Raw genomic sequence first — 16,312 nt, 5'->3', positions numbered from 1 at the left:
ATATATGGTGGACCTAACGTTATGAAATCATGTTTATCTCCACTAAATTATTTATGATAATTGCGTTTCAAAATGTCTATAAGGCTTATGTGCCAATTTTCTATTCATCCATGTAGCTCTTATTGGAGTTTTATGGATATTGATCATCTCATCATAACCGTATCGTTGCAAAACCTTTACTAACAACATATATTTGATTGGTTGTATTTAGGATTTTAGACATGGAATATTATTTTTAATCAGTTCTGTATGTCGTGATCATAACACGATCAGTTTGAAATTAGCTTACCAAATATTTGGGTTATGCACTTTCTCAGTTAGCGTATGTCACCCTATGTATTCGGTACAAATACGATGTCGAACAACATGGGGGCTGAAAAATGTATTGATGTCTGATTTTTGTTGCTGTTTTAGTGCCTATAAGACCATCGATATGATCTCACATCTGTATGTATTTTGTGTGTCTAAACCCAATCTACATATCACAAAACACAGAATTTTGGTAAAATCTCAAGTCTGCCGATTTGGCGGTGTAATATTGTTAGAAGCTATATATTTAGCTATATAGCTATATAGCGCAAACTACATTAATTAGTTGACTTTTTAGATTGTATCGTTTAAAGATAAGCGATAATCTAATTTTGCTCTTCATATAGCTTAGTTTCCCTCTGATTATCATAAAAATGTATTTTTCATAGAGAAAAAAAATCGATGAAGATACACCATGTATAAACCAATGTGTACCATTGTGGTCAAAGTACATAATATATATATATATATATATATATATATATATATATATATATATATATATATATATATATATATATATATACATGTATATATATATACATGTATATATATATATATATATATATATATATATATATATATATATATATATATATATATATATATATATATATATATATATATATATATATATATATACGTAACCAGAAAGCATTTTTACGTCACCAGTTCTGTTGTGACGTAACTATACATTGAAATTCCATTGTTCCGTTGTCAAAGTGAAGAATCTAGGCTTTGACAAAGAATATAAGAAATAAAATAGAAAATACAAATGGTCAAGACATGCATATAATGGTAATAATAAGGACGCCGGGTTCATTCCTTTGACATTGTAACACAAAAATATATGAAAATAGTATTGTATTATTGTATATAGCTGTATTTTTTAGACTTGTATATTTATACTCTTTTACGGCATGAGCCGATTGTTGTTGTTCCTATTTTCTACAAAGTATGATATGTATATAATTTGTACATCTGTATTCAAATAAAGAGTTTGGCCAATCACTATATCATCAAGTAGTGCACTGAGCGATGATTGAATGCTTGCAGCTTTGTCCGGGCTTCACAGTACATGTGGGAGAGGCCCGGGAGAGTTGGGGAGGGTGTGTTTTTAAAAAAAAAATGGAATTAGGATAAGGTCAGATTTTACTTTGACTCATTGTCCTATCTAACTTTGCATGATTTTGTGATTTTGGCATTCCATCTCTGCTACATCCATGCATCCATCCCACCACTGCCCGAAACTTGGTACTTCGTAAGAGTTTGACGTCATCGAGACCGAATAATTCCCCTCATGTCGGCCGTATCCCTCCGAGCCGAAAGGTGATGCGGGATACAGATAAAACGGGAGTCATACGAGTCTGAGATGACGTCGTATTAGTGGAAGATAATTTATATATCATATACAGAGACCCACTAATTTTAATATTTTGATTAAAGTTCTTAACTTACTGTCAAATATATTTAAAATTTAGGGTGAGCGCGTATTAATTTTATGAAGTGAAGGGGATACAGCGCTCAGCTGTTCATTCAGTCTTGAAAATGTACTCGGCGGCGACTATCGCCCACGCTTCTAGTAATTACACATTTGGATAAGGAAAGTCACACCACAGACATCAGGTAGGGATCAATTTTTCAATGAAGAGACATTACTCAAAAGAAGGGACAATTTCATTGACAAACTATTGACACTTCCGTCGCCGGAAAAAAGAGAGAATTACATGCATAGGGAAACGGATCAACGAATGGATTCACCTTTTACAAACGCGAAGAACTCGGATCATACACGATTCATGAGCATGTCAAAAACATTGTCAACTATTCAAAATGACACTTGCCAAAATTCATTCAAAATTTCTATCAATAGTTATATTGTACAGATCCAACCAACAACAATTTCACTGCAGCGGCGTGTAACTGTTATACTAGTCCTGCTTACATACAGAGTAAGTCGCTAGTCGTCCCTTCCTTGAGCGCAACGCGTGCACCGTCTACAAGCAGGACCATACGTACGTGCGTTTCTTTATGATGTTTGTTAGAAATGTCACGTCTGTTTCTAGGCAATGTCATAGGTTAAATGGCTACACGAAAACTTCAAGCGCAAACGAGCTGCTTGTTTACTGTTTACATTGATGATTATGTTCGATATTCGGCAATCTATGAATTGAAAACATGTCCCAATACTCGGTCAAAATTATTATAGTAAAGTTTATTGGGTGAAACAGACACCTTGTTTACTATATTTCATGCAACTGCATTCAGTGATAATAAAAACATCGTTCTTAAACTTTCATACAAGTTTTTGATGGGGAGAATGAGGGGGGAGGGGGTCAGGATGGGGATAACAGATGAAGGTCAGGGCAGTAAACTCACAAAAGTATTTTCTTCCTCTGAAAACATGCACCACACTAATCATTATTGTTAAAGTGGTTTGCTGCTCGACTTTTGTTTCCCAGCATGTACCTCCCACTTTTTTGGTAACTATTGATTTTTTTAAAAATTGCTGGTAGTTTAATGGCAATGTTAGATTGGGGAGGGGAGTATTTTACCAGAGGTATGCAAGAAAACACACCAGAAGGCAAACATGATGCTGTTCATGTGAAAAAAAAATTAAATTGTATATATTGACAGTGGTCTGTTGTTATTGGGAGGGGGGAATATATATAGACTCCTGATTAATTGTGAATCTATATGCAAGTGTTTTTTTGTGTTTTTTTTATGGGGGGGAGGGGGGTTGCACATTTTGTTTTTATCAAATAATCCATGACATATTGCACTCATTTACACTCAACATATGCAGTTATATCACAAACTGAATAAATATTTCCAACAAAACTGTTTTGTATGTATTAATGTTGCACAAACTGCAGCTGAACACATTTTGATGATGATTTAATACATGTGATTACAAAGTTAGTTTTGTAAATGTGATTACATAATATATATCATTACATGTACCTCTGTATTTACTACTAGTATGTTGTCAGAAAGATTTCTTTATAATAAACCACATTCATGTCATTTTCTTGCTGTACTTATCAGAATATGATCGAACACACAGTATATTGTAAAATATATAAAGACTGAGGTATTTACTGTCAAACATGAAAACCATCATCCACACGTGAGATGATGTACTGTTATTTCATTTTTGAAGTACACATAGCTGATATTTTCCTGAGTTTTCCATAATAACTACACTTGACATGATAAAATCACAACCAGTTAGATGAAGTAAATAGGACCACGGTGCATATTTTAAAAAAGGATAATTTTTCCTTGTAACATAACATAACATAACATAACATAACATAAGTTCAGTGTTTTATTTAAGGATGGGGAACATAGGTAAATTCATGGGGAACTATAGGTAACATGAATGCGCTGTGCGGAGCACAGCGCCTCGCTTCGCAAAGCGAAGCGTGGGGGGGAGAGTACGAGAGGGGGTGTCCCCCCTCTCTTAGTAGGAATTTTTATAATTTCTAGATCCCAGTAGATGACTGGAGATGCTTTTTGGACATAACATATGTAGTAAATACAGTGCACTTGTTTCCGTTTCTTTTGAATAAGTTCACCATCAGAGTCGCCAATCGTAGGAGTACCGGTATACCAGGGGTAGTTTGTCCATCATTTTGACACGAGGCACCGACGTCGGCATCGTGATCTTCTGTTCTCGACACTGTAGTTGGTGGGGTATCATTACCAGAAAATTCACCCTTTTGGAAAAAACCTTGGATCGATTTTTGCCCTTTTCCATCGATTGGTCTTAGCTTTTTCATATATGAACGTGGCATATTTGTTGAAGTGACAAGCGGTCTCACAGTCGTCCTACTTCGATGTCATTTTCTCCCGCCACATCTCTGCGTCTGACACAATGTTTAGGAGGGAGTTATGCTAGCTATCACGTAAAATTGTAATTCAATGGCAACAAAATTGCAACATTGTCGTTGCGTGAAAGTGAATGTTGACAAAGTATGCATTCTTTATTACAACTACAGTTTGAAAATTGAGTGGCCGGCTGACTTGTGTCTAGTGATATAATCAAAGCATCCGCCTCATTTTGACATACCAAGCAGAGAATTTCCCTTATTATCTATGCCCAGGGGAACTCCGGTAAAATGGTTGGGGAACCCCGGTAACATTTACCGGCTTACCGGCCTTAAATAAAACACTGAATAACATAACATAACAAGTACTATTACTGTGTTGGCAAGATTTCTGATTTGCCCAAAGATTATAGTGTCAAGTTTTAATCTAATTTTCCTGAATAAAAATTGTGCTTTACTCATGAAACAACTACTTTTAAAAAAACCATCTAGTCTAGTGCCATGACTAGTACCGTATTACATACTCGATGTACTATCCCCAACAATATTATTATGTCTCAACGATCGCACAGATTTCTGTGCTACCTTATGCAGCATTCATATAACCATTATGACATCCATGTGATTTCAGTTTAAACAGACTTGGGGATGAGTCACCTTACAAACATGAGAAGGTCTAAGACGTTTGGTGATGACAATTGGTCAAGTTGTGATGATTACTACTGACATGTGCCATTCGTTCTTCGCTCACCATGGGATTCTAACATACTTGACACCTTTTGTTTGGACATGGACTAGACAGGGAGTTATGAGTACATTGAGTATGTAAATATGTACCAGTCATGGCACTAGACTATAAAACATCATAAAAGCTTAGATCAGTCAACTAATAAACTACTTTTAGCACACTCTTTTCAGGCATTCTGTCAACAATTGTTGCTATGGTATCTTTAGCCTTTGTCATGTGTTCCTCCTTCACGGTGATGCTATATTCTGCCGGCAGTACAACACCACCCTCTTTCACTTGCATTGGTGGCCATGGTGCAAAACTTGGGACGGGATCCCCAGTAACACAGCTGTATAGAAAAACAGATTTATTGATAGACAGTAATATAATAAGTATGTTGTTAGAAAGTCAATTAAATAAACATACCATCAGAACATGAATCGAAGAGTACAAGTATTAGTAAACAGTCTGGTAGTTTCATTGCTCTACAGTGTTACTTGCAGGTAATACGTTTTGGTCATTTGATTTGAACTTTGCTAATTAACTCTTAATATTTTTTCGTATTTTTTATGTTAATTTGAACACGGCTAAATACATGCAAGTAAAATACGTGCAATAAACATGCAGGCAGTAGCTAGGTAAGTGTATAATTACCAGGTCACTTCTGAGTCTAGAGTAAACATACAATAATACAATGCCTCACTAAGAATGGCTGGTACATGACCCATTGGCAGCCCAGCTACCTGCACCAACTTCAAGTGACGCTTCTCATCAGTGATGACATTGTGTAGTTGTGAAGGTATGTCACTCAAGTTGGGCAGCCAAATCATGAGGGCATATTTATGTATGTTGCCATATTCTTTTTTCACCAAAAGGGGTAAGGAACCTGGTGCCCTAACTTGATATATGTGGTATCTACATATTGAGAAAAATATTGAAAGCAATTACTCATTACTTCAATACATTAGGCTAAATTGCTGACTTCAAGATACGATATTCAAATCACCAGTCATGCGCAAGTAGTTTGATGATTTGCTTTTATCTTTTTGAAACTCTTTACAATGTGTACAACAGGTGCCAAATAAGCAATAAACTCCTAACAGGTCCTTACCCCTTTATAACAGCTTTCTTTATTATTATCTGACAAATGAAGGCCTCAGTTGGTGACTATAGAGCACTTTGGACATGGGCTATGGGGATACAGGATATACATGCATCCATCTGTCACACCCACCAGCAATCTTTTCACATTGGACCCATGTGGAATTATCATCATCGCTGTACATCACCAGACATACATGTATTTGGCAACACTCGGTATCTTCGATTATTGATCCTAGTAAACACGTCTGAAATAGATTGAGGTGTCAAATTGTTGCATGCTTTGTAAACAAGGCAACTGATTCTGTATCTGACTCAAAATACAGCTAATATCTTCTATGTTTCCACACTTCCTAATTCCTTACTACTTTCCTAGTCAAATCTGATATTTTACTTTGGAAGATGGTCTATCATAAGTGCACTGGGAAGACAAATAACATTTTCAAGTACATAAACGGTACCATATGTTATTTTAGAGTTGATTTACACTAATTGGTGAGAGGGCGAGAGAGAATTCAATTGATATGAAATACTTGTACTTCATTAATTATAAAATTAAATTGATCTTCAGTTGATTATTGCAGGAGACAAAATTACATTAAATAAACATAATATTGAAATATGACAAATGAGGATTTTAAAGAAGAAACTTCTGTAGATACTTTATTATCCTCACAGAAAGTTGTTTGCTTTTTTTCTGTGCAGCATACAGTTCATTTGTGACTATCTTCTTGATATGGTTACTGTCTGATGGAGCCTTGAAATAGTTGTGGCATCTTCATCCCCAATTATTGTATGCAATGGTACAGACTTTTCAGCACATGCTTTTACCATTTCAACAACCATATCAGACTCCATAGCCTTTGCTGAGCCAGACCAATTTCTCTGCGACAATCATGAGGTTTTACTTCTATCTTTCTTTCTTTTTTAGCAACCTCACACTTCTTACATTTTTTTGATCTTACATCAATATGCAATGACGTTTCCAGTTTTTGATCCAATCATAGTACAATGACCTGCAACAAGAAAAGATAACACATGAATAAATACTTTATGAGAATATATAAATCTATATGTATGTATGTATGTATGTATGTATACAGACACACAAACATAAATCTATAAATCTTTAAATAAATAAATTGAAATTATTAAATTAAATGTCAGAGAAATACAGTTTCAACTTATTTTAACTATTTATAAAGTATCACCTGAAAGACTATTGTATGCTCTGCCACTCCCCCTAGTTTGCCATCCACTGTCAACACTGGCTGACACACCATCTCCAGCTCTTCGGTCATCGCTGATGAAAATTGAAAACAATACTTGTAGATAAGTTTACAACAGAAATACACATTCGAATGTTCTATGAGACACTCGCTGTTCTATGACTGCATGATTCTTCACCTTGCTACTGTTATACCACTGTGTCAGAAATTAAGGTAAGTATAATTATGGAATTACATCCACATAGTGTGTCTTTGAAAATTGAAAACCTCAAGTAAAAAATATGTAAACTAAACATATATGCATGTGACACCCCCCCCCCTCTCCGAAGACTAGTTATCCACTATATCAGTGACTATTTTAAGATGACAAATAGAAATACATTTTACAGAAACCTTTTAGCTGTAGCTGAATTTTCTTCCTTAAGTGCCGATGGTGTTGATGTTACTGCGATCTCTTCGATTACTTTTCCGATTTCTCTCTCTCTTTTCTTCACGGTTCGGTGGTTGACAGGTGGGATGTTTAAAGAAGACAGCAAACTGTTTAGTTGACGTTCGCCAATCCCTGCATGTATCACACCTATAGTAATTTGAATAAAAGATTTTAAATGAATTCGAAGTACATTTGTATTGATCTTTGTGTTAAAATCTAATTTTTCTCTCTTAGAGAATTTATTTGATGGAAATAAGAGAAAAATGCAATCAAAATGAAAGTTCTAGATTATTACCTCTAAAATCACACAGTTTAGCAGACCTACATGCCTGCAGTGTAATGTCTGGGCTGTTCTTGACAAAATGTGTCAGTGTTTCGAGGATACTGTACTTCAGTGTTTTCCTCCTCTTCAAAAAACTGAATGAAAAACAGGGGAAAGAAAATGGTATAATGCAACTTCTCGTAACATTGGCCTAGCATGAAAATGAATTTGTGTGATAGCAAATTTTGATATATTATTACTCATATGTCGTTATACATACCCTCCTCATTGTCTTTGACCTCTTCAATGTTTTCAACTTTGTGTATCTTGATGTCTCTCAACAACTCTCAATTAGTGGCTTAAATTTGAATACACTTGTACCCTTACCAATACTACCATTAGTTGTTCTCATCCTCAATACATCGCCAGACTCCACCATCACATCCAACATTCTACTGTTTGTGATTTTGTGGAGTTCTACTCTAAGTGCATCAACTTCTGATTGCTGTATCTGTATTTTGTCTGTTAATTGTCTGTTTTTTGTCTTTCTTGTAGTAGAAATTATTCTGTTGGAATGTCTTGTCCTTCAGTAATCTTATCTTCAAGTACTTTTTTTCTGTTTTATTTGTATTAGCTCTTTTTCTACCTTGTAGGTTCTTGTTTTAATTTCTTGTTTAGTTTCAATGGGTCTCTTTTGAAATAAATAATTGTTATTGTACTTTCATTCCAAAATTTGAGGTTCTGTATTTTATCCTAACACTTATCACTCCATCCTTCTCTATCATCATTTAAGATTGTAAGGTATTTGTGTAATTGTTGAGATTTGAAAGTGACGGATGATGCCATAGACCCTACACTTGGTGTATGGTCTATGATGATGCATACTGTATCAGCTGATATTTGACATCTTTCAACAAAGTAATATCGTCACAGTATTTTGTTTGTTGAAGTCAACCAGACATACGTTGGAGGATAGCCCTCAGATGTTCAAAGGCATTTTTTCTCGTCAGGATCTATTTCACTATCAGGCAAGAAGAACTCGGAAGGCTACACTGAGTTTAACACCCTTTGGTTGTAAAAATACCTGATCGAGTGCACATTGCACATCTGCACTACTGTGAGTCTGTTCGCATTAAACTGTGGGACAAGCGCTGCAGGGGCAGCCCTCATGTCACCACGACGACGACCGAGCTCCTTGGCTGCTCGAGCCATTGCAGCCAGTTCTTTTCGAGAACGTTTGGCTCGATGACTGGGTTTGCTGGCTAGGGCATAGTGCCGTTTACCGCCTCGGTCAACTTTGTGCCCGTGGTCAGTACCACCTTTAGTTACATTTAGTAGACATGGTCACTGCGTGTTTGGAAACCAATCAAAATAAACCAGACATATGAATTTGTAAAAGTCGAAACGCTCTCATATAAATATGACATGAAATTTACCACGAAAAGAACGTAAATAACTCGATTGGCGATTGTTTTCATTCGTGAAACGTATGGTAATATCAGAACACGAATATCTCGAATTGTACCAAACTCAACGACGCGATGCCCGGCTATTACACACATGTATTTTTGGTGATCACAATGTTCTAGATCAAAATCTAACGAGTAAAATGAGGTAACAAACTCGCAGTACATTTTAAACATTTAATCAATACGACATGTAAGGCCGTAGCCTAACCAAATTGCCGGGTAGAACTTTGTCCTGGTACAATCATATGCATTTAAAATTTGCATGCAATTTACATAAAATCCATTTTAGCGTATGCAATTACATATCATGTGTAATGTATCTTTTGAAAGTAGCTGCCGAAAAGATGTCACATTCAAAGTAAAAAAATATACTTTTAAATTAAAAAAACGTGGATGGTGCTTCTTCAAATAAGTAACACAACAGAATAACACTCTTCTTTACCCAACTATTTGCCCTACAGTCTGTGCAAGTACAGCGGGAAGTAGAACTAACATTTTGAACAGATTTCTTTTACAAATTCATGGCCATTCTTAATCCATAGCAACTTGTCGCTTCAAAATGAATTGCGGAATAACGCTAGTGTCAGTGCAATAGGATAATTATATTAAACAACATTTCAACCAAAGATAACGTCGAACACAATTGAAAGTGGATCTTCAAGAGTGGATCTTAAACTACGTATCTAGTTTAACAGTTTTCTCTGGTTTGTTTTTTCTGGAATACACTTCCTCTGGAGTTGGGATGTATTTCGTATTTCTGTGAACCAAGAGCATCCCAAGCGCACAGAGGCGATTTTCTGCCATACTTGCCCTTGCCCATAGTTTCAGACGGCGCAATGCCGAAAAGGAGCGTTCACAAGAAACACTACCAACTGGGGTTGTCAGGAATATTACCAGCATTTTGTTGATCACTGGAAAATGTTCCGTATCACAAGCCAACAAAGCCTTACAGGCATTCTGTGGTCTCGACATTATTGGAACGTTATTATGAAGTGTGATCCACCTGTTGATCTCCACATCCAATGTATCCCCTCTTTGGAGAAACTTTCTATAGTGTAAAAAGTTTCCAAAGTAAAATTCCATTACTATTGTCGAATATTGTCACCATGACTGATTAGAGTTCATGTCACACTGGTTGCTATATTATTTGGCACAATTGCCAGGGCTTTCCTTTTGAAGCGAATCAAATCAAAGTTCACGAGAACGACGTCGACTTTCCATTCGATCGCCTATAATCCAAACCCTAAACGCAGCAGCTAGTAGTAATTATTTTATATCCCGTATCGAAAATGTCTCTTTTGTTTGGCACAAATGATTACATGATACTTCCGCATTCACACCCGATCCAGAAACTCTGTTTTGCGTCCCCACGCGCGTATTTTTGGAAAGGTTTTCATGGAAAGTGCGCAGTGTGTTTTCCCTAACATTCTCGGCAGGGAGAGGGGGAAGCAGCTGCCCCCCCCCCCCCCCCCCGCAGGCTACGGTACTGACATGCCAGCAAGCTGATATATGTACTTGTTGTATTTGAATTTTGGCGCTCATAGTGGTAAAACGAATAGATATGAATTCGACATTTCACCTGCTCATATGGTAAATTACACCTCTTTGACATATTTTACCAATGATAGGTATTTGCCGACGATAAGTATTTCCGTTTTCGTTAATTGGATTAACGGTCGTACAAAGCCTTCGGGTGATCATCGACAAGTTCGAGTATTTCCGAATCATCAACATAGCGTTCGATTCAAAATGGCGTCCATATCAATCTTTCGCCCAGACATTTATGTCCTTCTCCCTTATACATCCATGGTTGGACAAACGGGGACACACTCAATCTTTCGGTAGTGGGTAACTCTGAAATACGCAACAGGCAGGAATTTCAAATTTTGGAAGATTATTATACAGTGAACGTAGAGATGTTTTTTTTTTATTTTACTTTATTTTTCACAATGCGATCAATGTAATTTTGTGAAGTGTTGAACATTTATTGTGTAGATGCCGATGTTCTCCCCCCCCCAACCACACACACACACTTATGCAAAATCTAGATAAAATTGCTTCAATGGGCAATGGTCCAGGACTTAAGGTAATTTACCGTATGAGCAGGCAATATTTATCCTGCGTAGGGTAAAGTCCCCCCTCTTAATTTTGGGAAGGTTAACATTAACTCTGGTTCACCATCTCCGTTCCTTGCTTGACGTCATAAGTTTTCATTGTAGTGAAGAGCTATTTTCACCCTGAAAGTTTGACAATATTTAAAACTTCATTAGAGCAGGAACTTTATAATGAAGATGATGTACACCATAAGTGACTTGGGACAGGGGAACTATCACTCTTGATTTTACTAGCAATTAAATGATTGGATAATTACAATTTTCACTCAAACACAGTACTAGGTAGATTACAGTACAGTTAACTTTGCAGGTAAAATGTACTACAAGAAAAGGTATCAGACCATAAACACACATGCCATCACTGCTAGTGTTGCACTCATTGTGAAAATATATGACTTAGTAGCCTTATTTTATTTATTTTCTGTTCCACTTGGGTGGTCGTCGAATTCATTGATTAAACCTTGCTCAGTTGTGCTTACCTCATTTCCATACTTTCATGACTGAAGTGCTCCTGATCTTTGGGGGCAAACTGGTTGATTACACTATGATGATGAAAGCCTTCAAGGGAGGATGTCTTCCACGATGGTGACAGCTTCCTTATGCCTTTCAATACATGTTTGCTGCTTATAGTTTCTCATGTGCTTCTCTCTGTTATAGTTTCTCATACGATTCTCTCTGTTCCTGCAAAAAGTAGCATATAAGGTTTATTGTCGTGCAAGTAATATCTAGAAAAAGTAACAGTGGTCCAAATAGCTCAAGTGCCAAGATACACAATTATCTTCTCCTCATCACCTAATGTGTATGATTATAAATGTTTAGTAGTACCAAATATCAATAATGAAAACTATGCGCAATGCTTATCAAATGTTTGTAATGAATATGCCATTGCTGAAAAATAATTACTCAGTCTGATTTCTAATAGGATAATCTAAAAGCTTGCTTTCGTTGAATATATAGTGTTAACTATTCTCACAAACCTGGAGCTGTTATTTCTTTCCCTGCGAAATAACGTGGTGCGTCTTGGACGGTGTTGTAAACAAGAGTGCGGTTCACAACGATGACTGTTTACAGTTTTCAGTCATTACGATCAACAATATTACAATACAAAAAGTAATAAGAAAACTTTCTTTATGCCGAGTTTGGTCTTACATTTGTAAAAATACCCACTGATATCAATTTGAATTGAAAACATCAATAAAATATATCTAACCATGCATATTACAAAGAAGTGTCATAAAATTTGCAATCAGGCTTTGGCAACAAACACACATACTGCATGTATACATGCACACACGTGCATATATCTAACCCAATATATTCCACATACTAACCGCCTTGTTACATATCATCGCTTTTGTGACGTCAGTATATGTTGAGCAGGAGTGAAATAGCTAAACGAATACCTTTTGCTACATGCCATACATCAAAGTAGTATACAATTCCTGGATGAGTTTCCCTTGGCCACTTTTGATTGGATAAATGACGTTCTCTCACAATAGCTTCAATCTTCATGAGAATGTCTGTCTGCTGCAGGAAAACCATCACACGTTTGAGCCCTTCTGGTTCCATATGCACTTTAGTACTTTTCGAACAAAAGTATGAATCAAATGTTATACAAAACATGCCTTCAATCGAATACATAGTCCCCCAACTGAAATATCAGTGGACTCATCAAATCAGACCAATGTACAAGCTGTCAACAAACTTAACAAGATGCTCATCTGATCGGCCATCACCTGCAATACAACAGGACAACTGTGCATTAATTATTGTTTAAATTACAACTGTTTCTGTATAGGTAACATTGTATGCATTACTTCAATAAAACTGAAATAAGAAGCAATTTTTAAAATAAATAAATGAAAACAATCATTTACTTCAAGGAGTTCTTGAATGGTCCTCTCACTTGTGTACAATGCATTTCCACCTTTATCAAGATGGCTGAGCACATCGCATCTCTTTGCCAAGTGGGTTTTTGCAAAGTCCATGGGAATCTGTATGTAGCACTTCTTTTTTTAACAAGCCAGTACAAAGTTTTCATTGCCGTTTTGACAGTTTCCCTATAAAAATACTAAGTCCAAAAAATAAAATAAAATAACCTAAGTGTTTTTTTTTCTTCAATTAATAGCTAGTAGAAACGTGCATCAGGACTACACATTTCAACAGGTCGATTGTCACGGTATGCCTTGTATGTCTCAATAGGACAAATGCTTTGATCGGGCACATGTCCATCGAACATCTTGGGACAGTACGACGAATATTGGCTACGTGTTGACCAGAGCGGGTTTTGTTGTCGCGTTCGCTGAACCCGAGCGAGGTACTCTCGTCCGGCAGCTGTCACTTTTAGTTCGATGTCACCCCATAGGCTCAGCACGGGATTTGTTGCCTTTCCCCTAAGCCTTCAAATCACAACGTTTCGCTCGTAATGCTTCCTGTGATTTCTTGACAACGACATCCCTGCATATTGAATACTTGTACCCATTGTCAGTTTAATAAATATATCTGTCTATTCCACGCTGATGTGTCTGGCTCGTAGTTCGTCCCGTCGCCTTGTCGAGCGCCGATAAAAAACTTTTACAAGTAAACATCAAGAACATCCGATGGAATGTCACTTAAGTTTACATCTTGGACATCGGCCTCTGTAGCTTTAAGGAATTTTTCTACCTGTTTTACGTACAGCGTTGGTGGTTGACTTCACTGTGTTTGTTTTCCTCTGGTTTGTGATGGAATCGTCTATTTCATCTGGCGACAGTGACGTGTAACATAGCGTTCCTTCGACGACATATCTTTCATGGGAACAAATTTTTGCTCGGCAGACGACAGGTTCGTCTGCGATTTCCCGCCATCTACAAAAAATGTCTTATAAATCGCCCATTTACAAAGAATCCCATATTTTCACGTGATTTATTCTTTCTAACCCCACATTTCCCTTTACTTCAAATCTCACCCACTTTTGATTTATGCAGTTAACATCGTAACCAAGTTTATTTTTATGGCTACAAAATTAAAGTACAATGTAGTTCCGACAGTATTACTATATATAGTGTGACGTCAAAGTATAGTAATATGAAATGTATGGACTTCATATTACTATACGTTGACGTCACATCCTGGGAATATGAGGGTCTATGTATATAATAAAATACATAATCACCCATATACTTACTTTTGAACTCATCTCCTTAACTAGAAATGGGAGTACTACAGTCATGTCATTTCTACAATGGTTTGGTGTTCTCAAAGCAGTTCCAAAATCATGGCGAGTGAATGTTGATGCAACAATGATTGCTGATTTTGAAATACCTGAGACACAAATTTTGATCAAGTTTGGTACAGTATTAAAAAATTTTATGCTAGAAATGTCAATAAATGGATCCTAGAAAATTATCTTATTCCTCCCAGATATTCCAGAAGTAAGACAAATCATCCTAGGTGATGATCAACTGTCATATTATTATTAAATTTTGTTATTCTTGTTGCTAAGCGTTATATTTATATTGAAAACGTTTAGAAAACACAAAACAGATTTGATGGCATACAAAAAATACTTAATTGCAAAATATTCAGAGTTTAGAGTTTCATATTGCGGTTAGAAAGGTAAATTAAATGCACACATTAAGAAAAGGGGACCGTTTATGAAATTGGTATCTTAAATAGTTTCTAAATACAAAATATATAAATCTTAGTTTTTAATTTCACCCAATATTAATTTGGGACTTCTAGCGGAGATGATCGTAGTAACATTGTAATGCGTACATACAAAAATATACAGGAACTAGACTAACTATATACATTATTGAATATCCAATATCTAGACACAGGCTAGGTCAGGCACTTTCAGTCACAGTGTTTGTCACATACTATTTCAAAGTGTGTCTCACCCTAGATTGGTTATGTTTTGTGCACAATTCAAAATGTTCGGTGTGATATTGATTCAATAGATCAATCATTCAACCAAATAATAAATCAATAAATAAATCGATCAATCGATTGATCAATCAATTACATGCTCGTTGGCCCCTGTGGAGGCACAGATTTTACAGTCAGTCCGTCCAGTAAATTTCAATGGTATTTCATTTCTTAAATAGATCCATGGTTACGTGTACAACTACACATGCTACGCGTATATACATGATGCTATTTGATATACTTACGACAAAACAGTTTTTAACTCCTTCTAATTGACAGTTGTCAGTTGACATTATTAGATTGTGCTGCAATCTCAATGCAGCTTTTTTGCACGAACAGCATAGTTGTCTGTACCTGTTAATTAATTGGATGTATCAAGAGACAAAGCGTTTATGTTATATATTTCGTACATTCATATGCGTATTCGCATGCAACGAATACATATACTGTGGAAGAGGGCGCACTAACGCCGCTGCGCTAAGCTAAGCTAAGATCGAATATGGCGGCGGACGTTGAAATCGGGGTAAAGCGGAAAAGGTATGAAGCAAGTTCGAGTAGTTCCTTCTCATCTCCACAGTACAAAGTCAAGTTACAGCCAACTACGTCACCAGGCTGCATTTTCGGCAGGAGTCGGGCTTCTTCTACGAGTACAGCAAGTTCAACTCGTGAACCCTCGACAAGTACATGGGGACCGGCACAATGCAACCGATTGAATTTCGATTTAATTGACAGCTACACTGTAATTATGCTAGAATCTTTTATGACTAAACAATTTGAATACGTTATCCAGAAACCCCTGAAGAACTTTATATTCAAGCCATTGAATGTCGATCGTTGTACACAAGTTGCCGCCCCAAATATTGTGGATGACGCTATTTTGGAGACCATACAGAAAGAGTGTCCAGGTAATATTTTGTGATGATGCATAC

This window comes from Glandiceps talaboti, chromosome 7 (assembly GCF_964340395.1).
Source record: "Glandiceps talaboti chromosome 7, keGlaTala1.1, whole genome shotgun sequence".
Taxonomy (NCBI): domain Eukaryota; kingdom Metazoa; phylum Hemichordata; class Enteropneusta; family Spengelidae; genus Glandiceps; species Glandiceps talaboti.
This window is presented reverse-complemented; position numbering follows the sequence as displayed.